General features: G+C 38.4%; 3 pseudogenes; all 3 read left to right on the top strand.

Annotated features, from left to right (window-relative positions):
• The first annotated feature begins 1,591 nt into the window (after positions 1-1,591).
• Positions 1,592-2,114, top strand: LOC138825242 (immunoglobulin kappa variable 1-9-like; annotated as a pseudogene).
• A 14,501-nt stretch (positions 2,115-16,615) lies between these two features.
• LOC138825172 (immunoglobulin kappa variable 1D-13-like) lies at positions 16,616-17,100 on the top strand (annotated as a pseudogene).
• A 7,504-nt stretch (positions 17,101-24,604) lies between these two features.
• Positions 24,605-25,232, top strand: LOC138825197 (immunoglobulin kappa variable 1-9-like; annotated as a pseudogene).
• The last annotated feature ends 601 nt before the right edge of the window (positions 25,233-25,833 follow it).

Raw genomic sequence — 25,833 nt, 5'->3', positions numbered from 1 at the left:
TTTTTCAGGCAGGGTAGCATGCTATTGGTCTGGCAATGCACTTTCAACTTCTGACATTGTGTTCAACATAATATGGAAGAATGAGTTTGGATTTTTTTTTACAAATATTCACTGAATCATAAAATCAAGGATTATTTTTATTTGGGAAGGGTTACAAGATGTCCCCTTCCTCATTGACTACCACCCAGACACAACCCTGAAGCCCAGAGGTTATAAATCGATTTAAGTTGAAACCAGATAGAACTGAGACCGCTGTAACTATCATTTGGTTATGCATTATACAGCCCAGAGATGTTTACAAACACCATTAGGATTCCAAGGCTTTCTCTGGAAAGCCCTTCACAATTTATTTTGCCCTTAAGATGTTATTCAGAGACACATCAGGGTCAGAAACAAGTTCCTATAAACACCAGAAGCAAGGCAAGTAAGGCTGAATAGCAGTTGAAAATACATTTAATGGTCACAAAGGTCAGGTAGATTTCAAACCCTCTTAGATCTGAAGTTTTTCTCTTCCCAGGGGATCAGAATATAAGCACAGTATGACTGAGGCACTGTGGCATTGGTTTTAGTCCTGTCTTCAACTTGATTCCAAATTACAATAAGTGAATGTCATTAGCATTAAATTGATATCGCTCATTTCCCAAATTGCCAAATTTAGCAGTCTCATTGAAATCATTACAAATCAGCTTTCATTGTCATCCAGAAGGTCTATATTCTATCCCAACCACTTCAGGAATTTCACCCAGATATCTGTGCCTCCCACCCTCACAACTAGATCAATTGTAAAACAAAGCCATATTTAAAATGTGTCACAATGTTTTAAATCTTTAAAACATCTATCTTTTCCTCACCCTTGAAGTTGCCCTGTCCTGACCAGCTGGGTGTAAGAAGTATAGGTGAGCCTCTCCATACTCTTGATAGTTGCAGAAAATTAGACACATGTAACAAGAAAGAGATACATGAGCACTAGGGTGTTTGAAATTTTTCCTATGTAGCAAAATTTTCCTTTATGCATTTAAGTCAATATGGAAGATATGGACTCAGCCTTTATACCTTTTCTTGGAATGAATCACATTTTACTTTGTGTATATGTGTGTTTTAGAAGAGCCTGAAGTATGATTTGCTTGAAAATTTAAGATCTTATATATATCTTGGTATGTGAATGAGATTTTAAATTCATAGAGATATTAAACAAGTTAAAAAAATCCACAATTTTTTTTCTTTCTATATATTCACTTCTCTGCATGTTCTAAATATAAAGCACGAAATTATTGTTTTACTCTTCTCTCTTTCAACTGTCATGACACAAAGAATGAAAAACTCAAGTGAAATGGTCATCATCCTTGAATGCACCAAGAGATCTATACAAAGGACAGTAGACTCACCACAGCTTCTGCTGTATGGGTGAAAAACACTCTCTGTGCTAAACTAAGATATGTGGCACAGAGGAAATATGAGGATTTTTTGAGTTGGGCTGGTCCTATAGCTGTTCCCAGCTTTACCCAGCTTTGCTGATTTGCATATGCTCAGAGCACAGCCTACTGCCCCAATGACTTCATAATAGGCTGCTCACACCCTGTGCAGCAATCAATCTCAGTCAGCACACAGCATGGACATGAGGACCCCTGCTCAGCTTCTGGGGCTCCTGCTGCTCTGGCTCCCAGGTAAGGAAGGACAGCACTCCTCCCATCCTGTGTGTTCACTGATGCCTGGGTCTTCAGGGAAGGTCTCCTATAACATGCCTAACAGTGTGGATATTTGTATTTATGTTTCCAATGGCAGGTTTCAGATGTGACATCCAGATGACCCAGTCTCCATCCTTCCTGTCTGCATCTCCAGGAGACAGAGTCTCCATCACTTGCCGGGCCAGTCAGGGCATTAACCAATATTTAAACTGGTATCAGCAGAAACCAGGGAATGCTCCAAAGCTTCTGATGTATAATGCAAGAATTTAGCCTCTGGAATTCCATCAAGGTTCAGTGGGAGTCAATCTGGGACAGAGTTCACTCTCACCATCAGCAGCCTGCAGCCTGAGGATTTTGCCACTTATTACTGTCTACAGCATAATAGTTTACCTCCCACAGTGATATAAGCCATAACAAAATCCTGCCAGGGAAGCAGAAGTAAGAGGCTGGGCTGCCCAGCTGCTGATCCTTGGTGCCTCCATCTGCTGATAGAGCTTCTCAGATGTCGCACACCTATGACCACTTTCGAGGTTTTTCATTGAAATGTGAAGGCTCCTCTGAATCTTTGGCCCTTTTCTCCTCCTCTGTCCCAGATGCACAAACATGGCCACGTCTATTCTCATATAAAGTCATCCTTTCTGCTTCACACAGTACAGAAGCCAGACAACAATCTCTAGGAAGGAATTGTTTTAGTACAGGTAATGAGTCTAATCATTAGGTTATTAACTCCTAGTTCATCCGAGAAGTTGGAAGGAGGAGTGTTCAGTGAGGCTGTCCTAGGGTTTTGAGCACATAATCCTGTGATTCTCCACCCTGTGGAAAAAGCAAGGGTGAGCAGCTGATGCTCTCACCTGACCCAACTGCTTCTCCAGGGGAATTCTCCAGGCCTCACTTCTGATCACATGGCAGCCTGCTTATGTCAAGAATTATACAAGTCTCTCCAGTTCACCAAATCTCATCAAAGGATGACCTAATGATGAACTCTTTAGGAAAGAAGGGAAGGAACAGGGAATTGAGCTTCCACACACAATCATAATGATCATAATGATGTATTGAGATAGCTGACTGTCAACAATGGTCAGTTTCCCCAAACTGTCAGAAATATTCCACCTAAGTGACTATGGAAATACATTTGAGTAGCTCTGTCTCCTTTACTCTAAAAGAGATATTATTCTATAATTTTGTATAATTTCTATAATTTTTCTAGCATTTGGAGGAGACCATCCTGTATAATTTTGTATGTGAGGATATGATAGTAAATATTTCAACAGTTAAAACAATCTGATGGGGAAAATGTTAAAATATTTCACCACTTCTTATGATACTTATTGATTTTTTACATATGCTTCAAACCACTTTGGTATTTTTTCATTATTTCTTTCTTCCATAGACACTAATATCATGAACAGATGTTGACTTTTAGAAGTATTTTAACTAATACACTCATATTATCTTGATTCTAATCATGTTAGGATTGTAAATTTTACAGATAAACCTATTATATTCAAGTTAATAGAAGTGGAGCTGTTGCTCAACTGGTAGAGTACTAGCTGAGGGACAACACACAGTCCCTGAGTTCAAGACCCACTTCCAAGAACAGCAGTAAAAGATACAATCATGGATCTGGGCGCAGGTGGTTCAGGTCTGTAATCTAAGCTAATTAGGTTGCTGAGATTTGAGGATCACAGTTCAAAGCCAGCACAAGCAGGAAAGTCCAGGAGACCCTTATCTCCAATCAACCAGCAAAAAGAAAGTGGTAGAGTGCTTGCCTTGAGCTGAAGAGCATAGGGACAGTGCCCAGGCCAAGGGTTCAAGACACACAACTAACAAAAATAATACAATCATGTAATTTTAAAAGAACTTTCCAATTTAACTTCCTCAAAATATTGTCCTTGAGAGAAGGAGGAGGGAGAAAGTGAGAAGGAGGATTAGGAACAAGAGGTAGAGGAGAGCAGGATGAAATTCTCCCTTTCTTAAGACAAATTTTGACAATGTGCAGAGGAGACCATAGGCTGAAAAATTTGAGTATGTAGGATCAAAGGTCAGAAGAAGGTCTTGTAAAGTAAGCTGAAGATTGGAAGACATGTGAAACTTTGAGAAAATAGGACTGTAACCAAACATTGCTAAAGGTGAAGTGGCAAGAAATTCATGCAAATATACCGTGAAGCTGGTAAAATTGGTAGTACTGGGGTTTAAAACTCAAGGTCTTTGATCCATTTGGAGTGGATTCTGGTTCAGGGTGATCTATAAGGATTTAAATTCAGTTTTCATGTTTCTACACATGCATAGTCAATTCTGACTGCACCATTTATTGAAGAGATTGTCATTTCTTCAACCTTTTTTTTTGGCTACCTTACTCAAGATTAGGTGGCCATGGGTCTGTGAGTTCCTTTCTAGGTCTTCAATTCTATTCCATTGTTCTACAAGCCTATTTATATGCCAGTACCAAGCTATTTTTTTGTAAGTATAACTTTATAATAGAGTTTGAAGTTTGGTATTTCTATTCCTCCAGCAGTGTTCTTCCTGATAAGAATTGCTTTAACTATTCAGGTATTCTATTATTCCACATGAATTTTTGGATTGCTTCTTCTTGTTGATTGAAAAATGTTGTTGGGATTTTGATGGGTATTGCATTGAATTTTAGATAGATCTTGGCACTATTGCCATTATCACAATGTTAATACTCCCAATCCTCTATTATGAAGAGGAGTGGAGAGAGCAGACTGCCTTGTCATAACCTTTGGAGGAAATAATTTTAACTTTTCACCATTTACTATAATGCTGACTGTAGGTTTGTTCTATATAGCCTTTGTTATATTGAGTAATGTTCCATGAGTTCCTACTTCCTCCAAAACTTTCTCCATAAAAGCACATCTACAATTTTTATGGTTCATTTTCAACATAGTGTCCATGAGTACCATTGCTGCATTTGTACACCTTTTGTGTTTACATTTTTGTGACTCTCCTAACCCTCCCAAGACATATGAGCTAACAAATAAGACAAGAAAACAAACACAGTAATAAAGAAAATAAGTCTTATTTCCTTTTTTGAGTTCCTTTTTTTAATGTTATTTTGTATGGTCAGAAATATGGATACAGTATGACCCATTGTAACAAGGAGATGTATAAGACACTATGTTGAAACTGAACTTTACAAATTTGCTCCAGGGGTGGTTAGAAGGAGTTGGGGAGGTGGGGAGGAAATGAATGTTAGGCTAAAATAAAATAAGGGGGTAACAATGTTGTATAGGAAACGAGCTCATTACCTTGCTCATGTAATTGTAATCTCTCTGTACAGTATTTTTACAGTAAAAAATGTATGTTTAAAGTTAAAAATAAATACACAGGCATTGTGTCTTTTTTTTCCTCTTTTAAGAATATACTCCTTTAGTCTCACTTTGTGTACATGCCTAGAGACCTATATTTTAGATATAGACTCCTCACATGAAAGAAATAATGCACAACTTTTCTTTTTTTTTTTTTTTTTTTTTTTGGTCCAGTCGTGAGGCCTGAACCATGGGCCTGGCTGCTGTCCCTCAGCTCTTCAGCTCAAGGCTAGTGCTCTACCACTTGAGCCACAGCGCCATTTACGGCTTTTTTCATTTTTGATTATGTGGTGCTGAGGAATCAAACCCAAGGCCTCAGGCATGCAAGGCAAGCGCTCTACCACTGAGACACCTTCCCAGACACATGCACAACTTTTCTATCTGAGCTTGGCATACCACACAACAGGATTTGTCCTAGGTCCATCCATTTCCAGGCAAATGACATAATTTTATGTTTTCTAATGATTATGTACAATACCTTTGTGAATAGTACCACATATTTTACTGTTCATCTATTGTAGGGCATCTCGGCTCTTTCCACAACTTGGCTATTTTGAATAGTGTGGCAATGAACATGGATGTGCAAGTGTGTATATGGTGTCCTGACTTGTGAGGTTCATGGTAGATGCGTAGTAGTGGTATGGCTGGGTTTCAAGGAAGATCTATGTTTCATTTTGTGAGGAACCTCCAGAATGTTCCAGAGTCAGTTTATATTCACACCAATATTGTAATACGATTCCTTTTCCTCTACATCCCTGCCAACATTTGTTATTTGAATTCACAATGTTGGCCAATCTTACTGGAGTGAGATGGAATCTATGAGTTGGTCTTATTTTTCATATCCTCTATGGACAGGTATGAAGATCATTTCCTTATGTTTTCCTTTGCCATTCTTACCTCATCTTCTATGTCATCTATACTCAGCACTTTGCCCATTAACTAACTGATTTATTAGTTTTGGGTGGGAGTAGTTTCTTAAGTTCATTGTATAGTTTGGATATTAGGCTTTGTCTGATGTATTGCTGGTAAAGATCTTCTCATAGTCTGTTAGCTATCTTTCTAGTTTAGTTTAGTAACAATGTCCTTTGTTGTGCAGAAACTTTTTAGTCTGATGCAATCCCATTTGTCAAGTTTCTCTCCGATCTGGCATGGCTTTCGAACTCTATCCTAACACTTTCTGCCTATGTCAATGACTTCTAGTATTTCTCCTACTTTCTCTGTACTAGTTTCAAAGTTTCAGGTCTAATGTTGAGGTCTTTGATCCTCTATGAGTTGATATTTGTACATGGTGACAAACAAGGATCGATTTTTAGTTTCCTGCATATGGATGCTCAGTTTTCTCAAAATCAATTATTGAAGAAGCTATTATTTTCCCACTGTATACTTTGACTTTAAATCAAACCATATCAAATATATAGTTTTATTTCTAGGTCTTCTAATCTGTTCTATTCATCTTTGGGATTATTTTTGTGCCAGTAGCAAGATTTTTTTTGTATATCTCATACTACAGCTTGAATCTTAGGATTGAGATTATATCTGTATTCCTTTTTTGTCTAGAATTGTTTGTCTATTTATTCTATCTCGAAATCCTAATTCTTAATCTCTTGGGTGACTGAGATCTGAGGATCATAGCTCAAAGCTAGCCCAGGCAAGAAAGTCCATGAGATTTTTATCTCCAATTAATCAACAAAAATGCTAGTTATGGAGCTGTGGCTCAAGTGGTAGTACATTAGTTTTGAACACAAAATGCAGGGACTGTGTCCAGGTCTTGAGTTCAAGTACCATCACTAGAATGCACAAACACACATACACACACACACACACACACACACACACACACACACACACACACACACACACACATACACACACACAATTACCCAAAGAATGTTAATGATTAATTCTACTAATTTTATTTCTACTTTGTTAGACAAAATTATGAAACTGTTAGAAATATTTTGAAATATATTAAAACTGATTTTCTGAGATCATGGCAAAGTGTAAAAAAATCAGTGCTAGGAAATGTACTTGCAAGAGGGTTTTAGATCAGGAGGAAAGAGGTAGAATAATAAATAGAGGAAATGAGTATAATGCAGGTAAGAATGCACTACATATGCCAGAGAACTGAGAAAAGTAAGGGAAAGGGTAGGTCGAAAGAGGGCTTACATATCTCAAGATGCATTGTATGCATGAATCGCATTGTTGTAAAGGCAAAAATATCAAAACATAAATTAAAATTAACAAACATATGCTAGGAAGGTGGCTCAGTGGTAAAGTACTTGTCTTACATGCATGAGGCCCTGTGTTCGATTTCTCAGCACCACATAAGCAGAAAAAGCCGGGAGTGGCACTGTGGCTCAAGTGGGAGAGTGTTCCCCTTGAGCTGAAGACCAAAGAGAAAGCGCCCAGACCCAGATTTCAGGCACCATGACCGGCCAAAAAAAAAAATTGCTAACAAACATGAAGGAAAGGGTGGTATGAGAGGAGTGAGAATTTTAAAAGGGATGACATTGAAGAGGTATTGTATGCATAAACTGTTTTGTTGAATGGCAACTCCTTTGTACAACAACCTAAAGGAAATAAAAACCTATTTTTAAAAACTGCTCTTTTGTGTATAGAAAAGTTCAGAAATTGAGAGAGATTCCTAAATTTCTAAAATCTTAATCCTAAATTCCTCAATATCATGGTCACTTTGGCCAAAGTAAATAACCTTAAAAGCAGAGATTTGGAATTTTGTGTAAATAATCACAGGAGTAAAGTAAAGACTTCATTTCCCATTTTGATCATGCTGAGAGTAATCCAGATGATGTCAATCACTTCTGGTCAGTAATAAGTACTGAAGGATTTATCTATGGAGGAATGTATAATTTTTTGGTATTTGCTTACCGTTAGTGAATATTTTGCTCATTAGATCATTTTCACCTGTTTAATATAATCCCTCACATTGAGTTTATGATATAACTTGATGAAGTTTATCTACTTTGGTCCCAGATGTCAAAATAAAATTGTATTTTTAAATTTGATTGTACTTATTATTTTTTAGGCCAGTCTTGGGGCTTGACCTTAGAGCCTGGGCAGTGTTCTTCAGCTTTTTTATTCAAGACTAGTGCTTAAGGACTTGAGACAAAGCTCTATTTCCAGATTTTGGGGTTTAATTGGAGATCAAATTTTCACAGACTTTCCTGCTTAGTTGGCTTCAAACTATGAACCCCACAACTCTGCCACCACCTATATAGATAGAATTATAGTTATGAGTCACTAGTGCCTGGCAAAGAATAGCACTTTAAAGAATATCCATTCCCAGTTGAGCTACATCCTGTCTACCAAATTTTATATTTTCAACATTAGAGGCCATACAGAACTTTCTGTTGTCTCCACTAGAGGTCAACTCCAAAGATCTCAGTTGTATAAGAGGAGTGCAGATCTGTCAGCAGACAACAGGCTTCTCTCTGGATGCTGAAGATCAGCACTAATCGAGGATATGTATCTCTTCCAGAACATGTCTGAACAGCTCAGAGTCAACCATGCTGCACTTTCAAAGGAGCCCTGGGTTCTGAAGTAGCTTCAGACAAACCCATGTTCCCTATATCCAATTTTAAAATAATGTCTAGAACATAGACTTCAATTGACTGCATTGGAACAATCCTGTTTATTTGCAGGCTCCCATTTTGCTGTATGAATACAAACTGATTTTAGAGCACTTGAATTTCATGTGTGAAAACCTCAATTTTGAAAGATACCAGTAGACAGGATCATGTCTATGCATCTGGAACTGAGAAAAAAGGGGTGGGTTAGGATGCAGAAAAGCCTTTCTGGCCCTTGTACCCAAGCCTTGCAGTGACCTTCACAGCCTGGCTGCTTCTAGGAAATACTCTGAGCAGGTAAACAGGAGCAGCTGGGGCAGCCCAGACTCTCACTTCTGCTTCCATGGGAGTTTTAGGTTATGACTTGTATCACTGTGGGAGGAGTATTGTAACCTTGTTGACAGTAATAGGCAGGCTGATGAGGGTGAGAATGAACTCTGTCCTAGATCCATTGTAACTTACCCTAAACTGGGCAGCTGATTCTAAACTGACTGTAAGGTAGATCAGGAACTTAGGAGCTTTCCTGGCTTCTAATGATTCAAGGATAAACTGCTGCTAATGCTTGAATGGTATGGCAAGAGATGGTGACTCTCTCTCTTTCCTGGAGATTAGAAGGGAGGACAGATACTGGGTTATCTGGATGTCACATCTGGCACCTGACAGAGGAAACCTGGAAATAAATACCCTTACTGATAAGCGTGTTGTATGAGAACTTCCATAGAATGCCAGATTGAATTCACCAAACTGTGCTTAACAAATTTCCAGTACTGTCCTTGTTACCTGAAAGCCAGAGCTACAGGAGCCCCCGGATCTGAGCAGAGAAACTCTGTTCATGATATGTGCCGGAGAATAACTCCAGCATAGAATATGACTGGGCTGTGAAGAAATCCTCAAATCAGTGGACTGTGCTTTGGGTATATGCAAATAAGCAGAGCCTGGACAGGGCTGAGCACAGTTGCAGTTCTGTCTTACTTCAGCAATTCAGTAAATGGCCCACTGTCCCCAAGAATCTTCAGTCTTATTTGAATAGATCAGCTTCAAATGCAGAAAACATGATTGTCTCTGGATGCTGAAGAACAGCACCTATCAAGGGTCTGTGGGTAGGATGCCATTTTGATCTCTTCCAGATCCACTTCATTCTGTCCCTGGTCACATTCCATTATGAAATGGCCTGTCTGTTACAGAATAATCCCCAAAATTGCAACCTCTGATACATTCTTCACATCTCCCACAGGTATTACTGATAGCAGAGATGGTTACTCTTTGCTCTGATACCATCATAATACTTTTGTGAAATTAGAGCAATGTAAAAGCAGGAGTGTTGTGACTAATAAGAAAGACCATGACCATTCATCCTTATACAATTAACTTTGGATAATAATTTGCCTTGTTCCATTTGTAATTCCTCTGTATCCCAAGTTGAGAATACTGTCCTTTCCCATCTGAGGCAATGTTCACAATTGTATGTATCTTTGCCTTATCATTCCTGGATGCCAGACATTACTGGCCTGATCTCTACATACACTTTAATTTTTGTTGTTGAGTTTGTGCTAAGACTCTTCAGACTTCAGCTTCCTGTGTAGATAGGATTTTAGGAATAAGCCACTGGCCCCCAAATCTTTACCCACTGTTGATCCCATTTTCTTCAGTAGAAGGCATCCTCTTTCTACCAAGTGTTCATTCATTTGCATGAATTTACTATGATCCCAAATAAGTAAATTCTACCAGGTCCCAATCTTTTAGTGCCTAAAGAAACACTTTTCTCATTGACTGGATTTAAGGCAACAGGGCCCGAGAGTGATGAGGAAAGCATGTAAGGGAGTGAAAGTAAGTCTCCCCATGGGGAGTTTGGCATACTGGAGTCCAAAGTGTATCCTCACATGGGAGCAGTGTTAGTGTTGGCAAAGTGATTAATAATTAAGAAGAATAAGCAACAACATTCACTGTTAGTAGGGGATCCCAGTGTGGGAATCAGACCCAGGCCAGGAGAGGAAGCTACCTTCAATGATGACCACAGAAACATTGCAGAGAGAAGCAGGTGTGTGTTTGTGGATGTTGTCCACAATGGATATATATATATATATATATATATATATATATATATATATATACATATATATATATATACATGATGCTGAAGACTAGGAGTGGTTATCAATGGAAGCATACATCAACCTTGCATTATTCATTAAAATAATTAGTCAGGATATTCACTCATAAATGTTTCCCATTTCTATTGAAAGGCAATTGAAATTAACTGTGGTTTGGAAATGGAATTAAAGGTATTAATGTAAGCTTATGTTTCTCTCATTTCTTCTGCAGAACCATATGTACCCTTGTGCAGATAGAGAAGTATCTACACAGTTCTCCATTGCCTGGAAAATAAAATGACTTTTCAATCCCTAAAATTCACCTGTAGTCTTGGAATTCCTTTATTCACTAATAGGAACTATTAATAGATAGACAAATGTCTATCTCTCCATTGGAGAAGCAAAAACAAATACAAGATGATGCTGATTTAACTTGAAACTAAGGACAAGCTCCGAGAAAGACATCCTAGTACAAAAAATGAGACAACAACTAGTGAATGCCAGAAAAATTTAATTATGAGAATAAGAAAATGATTTAACCTCCTAAGGAAAATATGAGCTAAGGAATTGATAGTGATGTTTTAATGAGGAATAGCTTCTTCATAAGGTATGAAATGGCTTCTCCTCCAAGTCTTGTTTATTATAACGTGGAGAGTGCCAGCTCAGCTGAGAATTCTGACACCTTCTTCATCCTAGTTCAAAGGACACAGAAAAGATACTGCTGGGAGATACTGAGGTACTTTCAAATTGTTCAATGTGAACTTACAATACATATTTACACTTCAGAAGAGTCTGAGTTGGAGGAGTGAATTGTGCACTCTGTTCTATTTAGTATCATGAACATATTTCATGCTCTGACATATGTATGCATATTAATAAAATTTTGAAATTATATGTTCACATTTACTTTTAGTAATTTACTTTTCTGTATTGATGTTGGCTAATTAGAATGATTTAATATAAAGCAATTTTGTATGTATAAAATTAACTGGAGAATACACATCATTAGAGTTTTGATTCTGAAATGTCAGTACTCATAATCAATCCTATTAAGATATGGTATTTTGTCTTTCATCAGTTTAAATCCTCTTGCTCATTGTTAACACACTTTTACTCTCACCCTTTCAGAAGCTTTACACAGGATCCACAGGACCTTGGCTGGATGCTCAGAGCTATGGTTACAGGATTTCCCAAAAGAAGTTTCTGGAGTGATTCAGATGAGTGTGGACATCAAGAAAGTGCCATCACACACATTCCTGTTCATCCTGCTTCTGGGGGTTTAGACTGAAGGCTTCAATGATTGATATCCTGAAGAACTAAAACTTGATTTGGAGTGTATAGAATAAAGCAAATCAGCTATATTAGTCTGAAAGTTGTTTTATTGGAAAAACACTTACCCATACACATTTTAATGCGACCAATGATGCAATGTGTGGCCATTCTCTATTCCTGATGGAAAGTGTCTTTGAGGAATTGATGATTATTCTACCTCTAATCTCTGTGACAGTATGTATAGGAAAGATGGTCACCAGGAACATCAAGTCAAGCCAGTCTTTTAAAGAGCTCAAACCAGAAGAATGGCTTAGCCTAGGACCAGAAGAAAATAGATTGTGCTCCTACAGTGCCCATCTGGTGGCCATTTTCTTGGATATCTGGGTCCCTGGTTGGTTCCATAGAGAGTATTTGGGACAGATTTCATACTGACCATCACCAGCCTCCCTGTGATTTACAAAACCAACTATTACTCTCCACAGTTTTGTAAACTTTCCTCTCAGAACTTCAGCCTCCACCACAAACTTCACAAAGAATGAATCGGAGATTTTGCTGCTCCAGCTGTATCCTCTCTTCTGAGTCCTGCTTTCTCCCATGCTCATTGCTTGCATCAGTGGCTGTGATCCTGCATAATCATGAAAGAATATGTAGTGGCAAGGGAAGATGGCATAGAACAATCTATCTAGAGAATATTTGAAAAAAAGCTTCACCATGAACATTATTATGTGACATGAACCCTTCTCTATCTATTCAGAATGTTTCTCATCTTTGGAACTGTTGCATAACAAGGGAAACTGAGACTTCATATTCTTGTGGAGATAGGGTTAGTGCCCTGACAAACTGTCTTTTCCCTGTGCACAATGAAACAGAAATTCTCATATTCTTATTTTTATTTTCATTGCATTTTCTTCTGATATTCCATAATGACTGTAATATAGGGTAAATACAAGCTGTCCTGCAGTCACCCCATCTTTGCTTATTACCCCAATGGTAATAGACAAGGAGAAGAAAAGTGGGTAAAATGCCCTGGAGGGTGTTCCTACTCATTTAGAAACACAAAGGAATCTGACCTTAGTATCTAGTAGTTTATTTCAAAATTATTTGTTTTGACCTCTACATGTCTCCTGTGTCAATTCACTTTATATCTTTGCGACTTTTAATAGGTGGTCCAAGACTTTCCATTCCTCTCCATTTGTAGAAAATGTAATAAGCAAAGTAATAATTTTGTTTAATGTATAGTTTTTCTGACACTAATTTTTTCTTCATTATCTATACCACTAAAATTTAATTTTAAAAGATTTACTGTAATTTTAAATATTTTGGAGGTACACATATCTCATACATAGGTGATCTTCAACTTACACTGGTTTGCATTCCAATGGATCAATAATTGTTATTCTTTTTTCGTTTCCACTGTCTCCAAAGCAGTATGTGCACAGTAGCAATGTAGATTCATATTTTAAATGCTTATGTTTCCATGGGTGATTGATACATAGTACTAATGTTCTTCCTGATACCAATCAGGGGTACCACACCACATTTTCCAATTAAATATACAATGATTATAAAAATAGGCTTTTTGTTACATGTATTTGCCCAACAGCAGAATCATGGAAGTATTCAGAGAGGCATGTAAGGTATCTAGGATACATAAAATGTTTCTGCAGGATTTTTGTAATAGATGCATTTTTGTCATTTGTTGGGCTTGTACTCGGCATGGGTGCTCTCCCTCAGCTGTTCAGCTCAAGGCTAGCTCTCTACCACTTGAGCCACACTACAACTTGGGTTTTCTGAGTGGTTTATTGGAGAAAAGAGTCTCACACATACTTTCCTGCTTGGGCTGGCTTTGAATCCTGATCCTCAGATCTGAGCCTCCTGAGCAGCTAACGCTACAGGCCATACAGGACATTGTAATACAAGTGTCTGGCACCCAGCTTGTGTTATATGCATTTTTGACAAATAATATACCCAAACTACAATGGATTTATCTGGATGTAATGATAGTGTTTAGCATAATTTTCACTCCATGATTGAATTTTTTAAAACCTTGTAATTAGCATTCTATAATATCTTAATAAACTCTATGTTTGTTTCTGTATATGTATTTTGTATGTGTATGAAAATAGGTGAAGAATTCCTGCTTACGTTGATGACCACCCACAGTGAGCATTATTCCCAATGTTGTCTACTCTTTTTGAATTCATGGCAATTTATTTTTATAAGAGTTCATCTATTTCCTGATCTCTCAGAATTATTTAAAAGTTGCTTATGTCAAATCTTTAATATATTGGTAACTGATTTCCTCCTCACAATGGCAAACTTTGTCTTTCCATTATGTTTTTCTCCATTTTTCCTGAGGTTTATAAGTACTAATCATCTTTTTAAAATATCTATTTTATTGTGATTATAAAGGTGATTTACAGAGGGATTATAATTACATGAATCAGATGAGTACAGTGATAATGGATAATGAGATAATTTTGTATTATCTCTTCTATTCCCTCAATCTCTCCCAGTCCCGCCCTCATGTCTCCACCTATGAAATATATAAAGTTGTACAGTTCATTTCCATCCATGTCCATTGAGCTCCACTAATGCCCTTATTCACCTTGAAATCCATTCAATTCAGTATTCCCTCATCCCTCCTGAGTATGTACACTTGATCACCATATGTAAAGAAAACAGAATCATCAAATATTATAAGAAGAAAGACAGATCTTTTGTTCTGTATCATTGAGTTCATTTAGATATATATGTATATATATATTTAATTTTATATAAATATGAAGAGGCATGTAGACATTCTGCCTAAATGTTTCTCTCCTAAGACTATTCTCCTTTGGTCTGATTTTGTGTAGATATTTAGAATCCTGTATGATTTATCATATCCCAATGCTGTCTTTTCATAAACCATATTTACCTAGATTTTTCTTGGGCATTAACTTAGACCAAACCATGCTGTCCTCATTTTGACCACTCCTTCCAGTAGGTGGCAGGATTTACACACCAGTATCCAGTGAAGAACATTAGGGGTAGGGCTGGCAACCTTGTAACAATAGGCTCTTGATATATTTAGCCAGTGATTTCTCCAGGCACTTCACCTGCAGACCTCTGGAACACCAGAGTCAGCCTGTGGAAGTTCAAGATAGTAGAAATTAATTCTCTTCACAGGTAGAAAAAGCTCTCACACGCCTCTGGCCCAAAGCAATTTTTCTGGTTAAGAGGATGGGCTATCAGTCTGCCTTGCTCTCCTCACTACCTATTACAGACAACTTCTCTGACCTGATATAGTTTTGAGATTGCTAATATTCACAAACAGAAAGGAAGAGTCTGGATATCATCCTATTTATTTGCAAGAGTAAGAACATAATGAAGACCCAGAGAAGATATCATAACACTGGAAGCCCAATGAGAAAGAATCAACATGATATATAAAGCCATTATCTCAATGTCCTTTCCCTTACTTTCTGATTTGGTTCTGACCACCTTCCACGTGCGACTACATGTTTCTTCATTATTAGTGTTCTATGTGAGGAAGCAGATTTTGGATAAATTAGTCTTCTTGCTTTTTTAAATTATTGTATGTCATCATAAGATTGTTAAACATAGCATGTACATTGATAACATGTGGTCTTAAGTCCAAGATTAAAAAGTCTAGTGGAGATAGTGGCATATCACAAATGCTGAGGTAATTTTGGTCTTTTCTGGTAGCAACAAGCTTTTGTTTCAGCCTCCTAGGCATCCAACCATAGGACATGGCTTACTTAGGCCATTGTTATAATTGTTTCCCTTGCTTTAAGTGTTTTTCTGATTTATATATTAAAGCCAAATAAGGGAAAGTTTGCCTCCGTCTTTTATCTGATCTTAAGGAGAATCAACATTTGTGGGGGTAGGGGAGTGGTCCAGGGGCTTAAACTCTGGGCCTGGGCGCTATTCTTGAGCTCTCAGCTCAAGGCTTGTGCTCTAGTACTTGAACCACAGTGCCACTTGTATTTTTCTGGTGGTTAATTGGAGATAGGAATCTCATGGACTTTTTTGCCCAGACTAGTATGAACCATGATCCTCAGATCTCAGTCTCTTGAGTAGCTAGGATTACAGGTGTGAGCCATTGGTGCCCAGTGAGAATCCATATTTTATTTTATGTTTATATTGTGTGTTGGAATAGACTGAGACATAAAAACAGCTTATATCTCTCTTGCTATGGCAGGGAGAATGTTCCAATGCATAAAGATATTAAACCAGTTTAAAATGTCCAGAAACACTATTCTCTCCATATCTTCACTTCCTCCATATACCTATATAAAACACTCATTTTGCCTTTATCTTATCCCTTTCTAGAGTCATTACAGAGAATTGAGATTAGGACACACAGGAAAAGTAGGTCCTCATCCCTGGTAGTACCAACAGATCTATGCACAAGACAGCAGACTGATTGTGACTTGTCCTGCTTGAATGAATCATATTCTCTAGTCTAAAACTAAGACACATGGGCACCATGGACCTATTATGATTTCCTGAGATGAGCCAGCCTTGCAGGAATATCCATCTTTGTCCAGACCTCCTGATTTGCGTTTGCCTAGATCACATCCTACTGCAACAAAGACTTCATAATAAGCTGTTCACACCTGTGCAGCAGCCAGTCCCAGTCAGCATACAGCATGGACATGAGGACCCCAGCTCAGCTCCTGGGGCTTCTGCTGCTCTGCCTCCCTGGTAAGGAAGGACAACACTTCTTTCACCCTGTGTGGTCAGTGATGTCTGTGGCTTCAGGGAAGTCCTGTAATAACATGACTAATAATGTGGATATTTGCTTTTATGTTTCCAAATCCAGGTACCGGATGTGACATCCAGATGACCCTGTCTCCATCCTCCCTGTCTGCCTCTCCAGGAAGACACAATCACCATCTCTTTCAGAGCCAGTCAGGGTATTAGCAGGGTATTAAACTGGTATCAGCAGAAACTAGGGAATTCCCCAAAGCTCCTGATCTATTACACTTCAAGGTTGGAGTTTGGGGTCCCAACCTGGTTCAGTGGCAGTGGATCTGAAAAAGATAATTCTCTCACCATCAGCAACCTCCAGCCTAAAGATTTTGGCACTTATTACTGTCAACAGCATGATAGTTACTCTCCCACAGTGATATAAGCCAAGATAATAACTTCCCAGGAAAGCAGAAGTGAGATGTTGGCCTGCCCCAGCTGCTTTGCTTAGTTCCTCTACCTGTTGACACTACTTCTCTGATGCAGCCAAATTCTGAAGGAAGAATTGTCTGCAATCTAGCGTTCTGTTCTTCTTTGCCCCAGCAAAATACCCATGGCACTGAGTCTGACTTAATAGTTGAAACCAATTGTTAATATGAGGAGTCCCCTTAAATTATTTTGGACATTCCACTTCACTAAATTATAAAATAGCTTATTTTCAATCAATTTTTCGTAGAAACTAAAACAGCTGCCTAAATAAAAATGATCTTTTTAAGCTTTTCTGAATTGATGTATTAAAGAATCTACAACACAATTTTTGCTCACCACTGATCTCCTGCAAGCCAATGTCTTTCTTTCTTCTCCAAGCATATATGTTTTAAGTGATATTTCAATTTCTAACTTCACAAATATCCAGCTTACAGAACAAAATATTTCTGTAGTTGGTCCTTCAACTGTTAGAAATGTTTTAACCCCTGCCTCATTCAAGCTAGCTTGGATCAGAAGCTTAGGAGCTTTCCTAGTTTTGGTTGATGTCAATATACCAGCTGGTATCCACCTGACTCAGGAATCAACTGCATGGATAATAAAGACCTCCAGTTCTATTGGCAAGTCCATCCTCTTCAACTTAATTTACATTTGTGACAAAAGGTGTCTACTACTGTTCCTAAGGAGAAACATAAAAATACAAGAGCAAGATGATCTCAAAGACAAGGAAGAATTGAGATAATTTCAGAAAAGTGAGCATTTAGGGTTTCAAGAAGCTCATGCAGGCTCTAAAGTGTGTGCTCAGAATTGTGAATGTAAAAGTAGGAATTAAGAGGATTCACATCATAGCACAATTCTCAGTCCAGTTTGTTTGTAATTAATAATGGCCTCAGAAAAGAAGATAAAGATGAGTTCTGACACAATGGCCTTCTATTGGCATCCTCACAGAGCCATGAGGGAGAAGGAACCTGGACCAGCACCACATCAGCAGTGTTGAACTTGGGTTCAGAGTACTTCAGAAGCAGAGAGGACTAATTTGGTGCCCTCTCCCATGGCTCAATATAGCAGAATCAAAGGTACAATCCCTTGTGAGGAAAAATCTCATTCCACAGCCCTCATTCACCTATAAAAGGTTTTAGAATTTTTTAAAATATAATTCATATGGATGTAAAGCTTATGAAATGTGGTCTATTTTATGTCAATATTCTTTTAAGCAATATGCTTTCAATGCAAATTCAAAAAGAGAAGCAAACAAAAAAATCATTTAAAACTATACAGATTTTTGGGCTGGGAAGGTGGCTCAGTGGTAGAGTGCTTGCCTTGTGTGCATGAGGCCCTGGGTTCAATTCCTCAGCACCATATAAGCAAAAAGAAAAAAGCCAGAATTGGTGCTGTGGCTCAAGTGGTAGAGTGCTAGCCTTGAGCTAAAGAGCTGAGGGACAGTGCCCAGGCCCAGTGTTCAGGCCCCACAACCGGACCCCCCTCCCAAAAAAAAACTATACAGATTCTTGCAATAAGAGGATGCGATATGTTTAACACATTAAGTGACAAATTTGGATAATATATTTATTTTGTTGAAGCTTCCTGACTCATACACATGAATCATTCCTTATTCATTTTTATTTTTCAGACAGGTAGCATGCTTGTACCTTAATTGGGCTGGCAATGCACTTTCAACTTCAGACTTTATATTCTTATAATACTGAAGGATGAGTTTGGATCTTTTCACTGAAACTTAAAATCCAGGATGAACCTGGATTAGGATGGGTTCAAGATTTCCCTTTCTTCCATGATCATAAACCAGGCACCACTCTGAGCCCCACTGATTGTAAATAGATATAAATTGAGATCTAGATAGAACAATCATTTAAAAGAGAGGTTTCTACAGCATTCCTAATTTATTTATGAAATGTACAGTCAATAGATGTTCACTAATATCACTGGGATTACAAAGAGACTCTAGAAATCTCTTGAGAATGTACAATGCCATTAAGATGTTAGAAAAGAATCAGGTCTTGAGACAAGTTGTACAAACATCCACAGACAAGGCTGGACAGTCGTTAGAGACACATTCACTGGATCTAAACCCGCAGATCATATGGATTCCTCAGAGCCCTGATTCTTTCTTGAATAGAGTACTTGCATGCTGCACAGGGAGGAGTCCAGAACACAGTACCATGGGGCTATGCAACCTGTCCTTAGTCCTGTTTCAAACCGATTCCATATTCCAGTGGATGAAAATCATTGGTCTAAAAACCACAGATCTCATTTTCCTTTTTGTATTATTATTATTAAGTCTTATTATTGTGAAAATACCATACGGAAGGGTTACAATTACATGAGCAAGGTAATAAGTGCATTTCTTTTCAAGCATTGTTGCCTCCTCCTTTGTTTCCCCTTACCATCCCTGCCCTCCCATCTTCCCCCTTGCCAAAGGTGTAAAGTTCGTTTTTCAACATAACGGCATGTACATCTCATGGTTGCAATGGGTCATTTTACTGGCTTGAGAAGAGAACAAGACTCTCTCTCTCCTTCTCTCTCTCTGTTTCTCTCTTTCTCTCTCTTGCTCTCCTCTGTGTCTATGTTTGTCTCTCTTTTTCTGTGTCTCTCTCTTTTGCTCATAGAGGGGCAACTGGATATAATAGTTACCTGTTAAGTGACGATATTTCCACTCATTGGAAAAGGATAAATTCAGAGGCATGTATGGTTGGGTAGCAGTGATTTCTGTTGAAGTAATCATGTCCAGCATCAACATTTATCACTTCATGCTGATAAACAGTGAGAAGTAATATCAAATAGCACAAAGGTATGAGAGGTATGATGCTTTTGCTCTGGGCTCCAGGTGAGGTGGGCGGAAAGGGTTACTCACACTCATCATGGCCATTGCTGCTCTCTGATTTGCAGGATTCTCAAACTGATTGATTCAAGTCTTTGTTGCTCAATTTTCTGTTATTAAAGTGTCTGCCCTGACAAGTTAAAGCTGTCACTAATACAATATGCCTACATTGGGATGGTCTCAGTACATCTGTGGCCATTCTTGAGATATTCTTGATTACCATTCCAGGCTCCACTAGAGACATTGTACTGACTCCAACTCCTGCATCTCTGGTCCTGTCTCCTCAAGACATGGCCATCATCACCTGCAGAGCCAGTGAGAATGCTGATAATGAATTTTGGAGAGTTTCAGATATTGGTATCAACAGAAACCAGGACAGTCTCCAAAACCTCGGAGCTATAGAGGATCCAACAGGGAAAGTGGGGTCCCAAACCAGTTCAGTGGCAGTGAGTCTGAGACAGATTTCAACTTCACCATAAATCCAGTGGAGGCTGAAGATGCTGCAAATTGCTATGGTCAGGAGAATAACACGTTTCCTCTTACAGTGCTCTAGCTGGCTGAAACAAAATGTTCTTCAGACAGCTGCTATCTGAGGTTCACTGTCCCAGGTGTTTCTCTTTCACTGAGCACTTCAACCAACTCTCTAGATTTCTTTGTATAAAGTGATCAAACTATCAGAAAGAAAATTCAACAACTGGAGTGTGTGTGTGTGTATGTGTGTGTGTGTGTGTGTGTGTGTGTGCATATGAAAACAAAATCAGATGATCATTTGGTGTTTTCCTTCCTACCTAAGAACCACTTAGGAATTTTATACTTTGTACTTTTTTCTAGATGAGCAAGGCCCTTGAAAAGGAAAGAATTCTGAATTTTAAGAAATACTTACTCTCAGTGTGATTGATCTTACCTGCAATCACAATCTCAGCTATGTGGAAGACAAAATTAGGAGGACCAGAACTTCAGGACATCCCAGAAAGGTCTCAAGATATATTACTGGACAAAAAGATATGATGGCACATGCCTGGATTCTAATATATGGGAGAAGAATAAGAGGAAGTATGTAGCCTGAGACTGGGCTGGGAAATTGTGTTAGACACAATAACTGAAAAATAAACAATACTTCATAAGAAATGTACTCATTACCTTGCCCATGTAGTTGTAAAACCTCTGTATGGTATTTCACAATAAAAAATAACTTAAACAAATAGGGCGTAAGATATGACTCAAATGATAGAGCATCTGTTTATGACAAGAGTTAAAAAAACATATTGGTAGTAATTTAATTAACTATTTACCCTAGTAGGTGGAAACTCATTTCAAAAACAAAAATCTCTGAATAGACAAAAATCTATCTCTCTTCCATATATAGGTTCATATTCCTATATTAATTTGAATTTTGAGTTTGTATTAAAAGGCCACTGTACTTGCTCAGACACCTTAGAAATGTGAGACAGTATTCCTATATCATGTTATTCAAGTATTCCTATGTTCATGTCATTCTGGAATCGACCTCAACATTGACCCATACCTGTATCAGAAATAGTAAAGTTTAAACTCACTACATAGCAAACACTCATTCTGTTTTTCTATAGGACAGCTGTGTAATCATAAAAGCACTTAGAATCCCATATAAACAGGATAAGCCAACATCAGCCAGCAGTTTCTACTAGCATCAGGCTTTCTCCATACGCACAACTCAGTCATATTTTCTGCATACAGTCAGAGCTCCCAAAGGGTGCTAGGGTCTGCACAATTTAGAATGTCTAGGAAGCACTTTGAAGGGAGGAAGAAACGTAGGGAAGGGAAAATGGTCAGTAAGTACCATAAAAGAAGTTAAACACTTCCTGTTGCTGAAGATGACTGAACCTCAACATCCCATGGAAATGGCGAAAATACCTTCAGGTTATTCTCCATAAGATGAGGGGATGAGGTATGCATGCAACTTTCCTTTCTTCAGCTCTGAGGAAATTCTGAGGGCGCTCATTCCTGATATGTTGTTCATTTTGGTGTATAGGCTGAGGTCTCCTCTCTTGTTTCAAGATGATAGTGAGACACAAAATGTCTAGTAGAAGTGAGCACAAATATATTGAATACCAAGATACCAGCATTGACTAATAATCCAGCTAAAATAGTAAAGAACTTTACATTCTCGCTGCAACAAGACTCTAGTTGGATTCTTTATAGCCAGCCCATGAAAGCACATGAGACACAAACTCACACCTAGAGATGCCTACAGCAAAGCTGGTTCCTGGGTTATCCCCCTACTAGTACACCTGGGAAAAAAACAAATACACACCCAAAAACCTAAAAAACAGGAAAAAGCACAGGCATTTATGGTGAATGGAGAGGATAAGCAGAGGGTATAGAGATGTTTGCTAACGTGGACAGATCTGGTATCAGTAGTAAGACTTTCATTGTGATAACTAGAATCATCACAAATGACAGAGATGGCACAATAAAAACAATTCTGAATTAAGAAAAGTTGAAGCCCATTTATTATGAAATAGCAAAGAAACCTATAGCACTGAAAGATGGTGAGCCTGTGAGTGTGTCACATTGGAAGAATTACGCAGTGTGCTGCCTCTCCTCTATTACTTCTTCGGATAAATGATCATTTTACACAAAAAAGAACAAGACTATTTTAAATGCATAAAAACCTTGTAAAACACAAATTGTAAACTGGAATTGTGTGCAGACTGTGGCAGTGATAGGATCTTGCCTATTTGTCAAATTGATTGACAACATGCAGAATTTTATTTTGGGTGCTATGGAGACTGAAACGCAAAATTGCTGTCTCCTACACAATTGCTCTGTCACATGATTGTTTTTCAGGCAGGGTACCCTGCTTTTACTTTAGTTGGTCTGGCAATGCACTTTCAACTTCAGACTTGGTGTTCATCATAATATGGAAGAATGAGTTTGGATTGTTTTTTTACAAATATTCACTGAATCTTAAATTCAAGGATGAAATTGGTTTGGGAAGAGGTGCAAGATGTCACCTTCTTCTATGACCACTAGCCAGACACCACCCTGAACCACAGAGATTATAAATTGATTTAAGTTGAAATCCAGGTAGAACTGAGACCGCTGTAACTATCATTTGTTTATGAATTATATAGCTCACGAATGTTTATAAATACCATTGGGATTTCCAGAATTTCTCTGGAAGGCACTTGAGAATTTATTTGGCTATTAAAGTGTTATTCAGAGCAACATCAGGTCTTGAAACAAGTTCCTACAAACACCATAATTAAGGAAAGTAAGGCTGAATAGAAATTGAAAATATATTCAATGGTCACATAGGTCACATAGATCTCAACCCCTCCCATATCTGACCCTTTTCTCTTCCCTAGAAACAGAATAAAAGCACAGAACCACAGAGGCTGTGTGTCATTGTTTCTGGTCCTGTCTTCAACTTAATTCCAAATTACAATAAGTGAAAGTCATTAGCATTAAACTAATAGCCCTCATTTTCCAAATTGCTAAATTTAGCGGTCTCATTGAAATAATTACAAATTTCCCTTCATTGTCATCCAGAAGGCCTATCTTCTATCCCAACCACTTCAGGAATTTCACCCAGATATCTGTGCCTAGATCAACTGAGAAACAAAGTGATATTTAAAATGTGTCACTATGTTTTACATCTTTAAAACACCGATTTTTTCTTCACCCTTGAAGTTGCCCAGTCCTGACCAGCTGGATGTAAAAAGTATGGATGAACCTCTCCATTCCCCAGGTAGTAGCAGAAATTTGGATACATGTAACAAGAAAGAGATACATGAGGACTAGGGAGTTTGAAAGTAAGTGTTTTTCCCTGAATTTGATGTGGAATGATCAGAGTGCAATGGATATATGAATGTTCTTTACTTCTTGGATAATATAAAACTGTAAGTCCAAGTAAGAGTTGTACCTGGTGGCATGGCAAATCACAAACACTTAAGAAATTTTGGATTTTTAGTTAGCAACATGCTTTTGCTTCAGCCCTCTAGCCATCTAACCACAGGACATATTTACTAAGACCCTTGATATAGTTGTTTTCCTTTGCTTTGAAAATTTTCCTATGTAGTAAAATTTTCCTTTATGCAGTAAGGTCAATAAGGATGAATTGGACTCAGCCTTTATACCTGCTTGGGAAGAATCACATGTTACTTTTTGAATATGTGTGTTTTAGAAGAGCCTGAAGTATGAATCACTTGAAAATTTAACAGCTTATATATCTCTTGCTATGTCAGTCAGAGGGTTTCAATGCATAGAGATGTTAAACCAGTTAAAAATATCCACAAATTCTATGCTTTCCACATCTTCATTTCTCTGCATGATCTGAATATGAATCACTCAATTATTGCTTTATTCTTCTCCCTTTCAAGTGTTATGACATAAAGATTGAAAAACTCAAGAGAAATGGTCATCATCCCTGATTGTACAGAGAGATCTATTCAAAGGAAAGTAGACTCATCACACCTTTTGCTGTATGGGTGAAACATATTCTCTGGGCTAAACAATGTGGGCACCATGGAAATATGATGATTTTCTGAGTTGAGCTGATTCTATAGCTATTCCCAGCTTCACCCAGCTTTTCTCATTTGCATGTATTCAGAGCACAGCCTACTGCCACAATGACTTCATAATAGGCTGCTCACACCCTGTGCAGCAATCAATCTCAGTCAGCACACAGCATGGACATGAGGACCCCTGCTCAGCTCCTGGGGTTCCTGCTGCTCTGGCTCCCAGGTAAGGAAGGACAGCACTCCTCCCATTCTGTGTTCAGTGGTGCCTGGTTCTTCAGGGAAGGCCTCCTATCACATGACTAACATTGTGGATATTTGCTTTTATTTTTCCAATGGCAGGTTTCAGATGTGACATCCAGATGACCCAGTCTCCATCCTTCCTGTCTGCATCTCCAGGAGACAGAGTCTCCATCACTTGCCGGGCCAGTCAGGGCATTAGCAATTATTTACACTGGTATCAGCAGAAACCAGGGAATGCTCCAAAACTTCTGATCTCTTATGCAAAGAATTTAGCCTCTGGAATTCCATCAAGGTTCAGTGGGAGTCAATCTGGGACAGAGTTCACTCTCACCATCAGCAGCCTGCAGCCTGAGGATTTTGCTACTTATTACTGTCAGCAGGGTAGTAGCTACCCTCCCACAGTGATACAAGCCATAACAAAAACCTCCCAGGGAAGCAGAAGTGAGAGGCTGGGCTGTCCAGCTGCTGCTCATGCCACCACCATCTGCTGATAGAGCTTCTCAGATGTAGCACAGCTATGAATATTTTCGAAGGTTTTCATTGAAATGTGAAGGCTCCTCTGAATCTTTGTCCCTTTTCTCCTCCTCTATATCAGAAGTACACACGTGGCCATGTCTATTCTCATACAAAGTCATCCTTTCTGATTCACACAGTAAAACATAAGCCAGACAAGAATCTCTAAGAAGGAATTGCTTTAATACAGAAAATGAGTCTAATCATCAGAGAAGTTGGAAGGAGGAGTGTGGCATTCTCTGGTTCAGTGAGGCTGTCCTAGGGTTTTGAGCACATAATCCTCTGATACTCCACCCTGTGGAAAAAGCCAGGGTTAGCGGCTGATGCTCTCACCTGACCCAACTGCCTCTCGAGGGGAATTCTCCAGGCCTCACTTCTGATCACATGGCAGCCTGCTTATGTGAAGAATTATACAAGTCTCTCCAATTCAACAAATCTAATCAAAGGATGACCTATGATGAACTCTTCAGGAAACCAGAGAAGGAACAGGGATTTGAGCTTCCACACACAATCATAATGATCATAATGATGTATTGAGATAACTGACTGTCAACAATGGTCACTTTTTCCCAACTGTTAGAAACAGTCCACCTAAGTG

The sequence above is a fragment of the Dipodomys merriami genome, unplaced genomic scaffold (genome assembly GCF_024711535.1).
Source record: "Dipodomys merriami isolate MVZ:Mamm:240054 unplaced genomic scaffold, mDipMer1.0.p SCAF_136, whole genome shotgun sequence".
Lineage (NCBI taxonomy): Eukaryota > Metazoa > Chordata > Mammalia > Rodentia > Heteromyidae > Dipodomys > Dipodomys merriami.
This window is presented reverse-complemented; position numbering and strand designations above follow the sequence as displayed.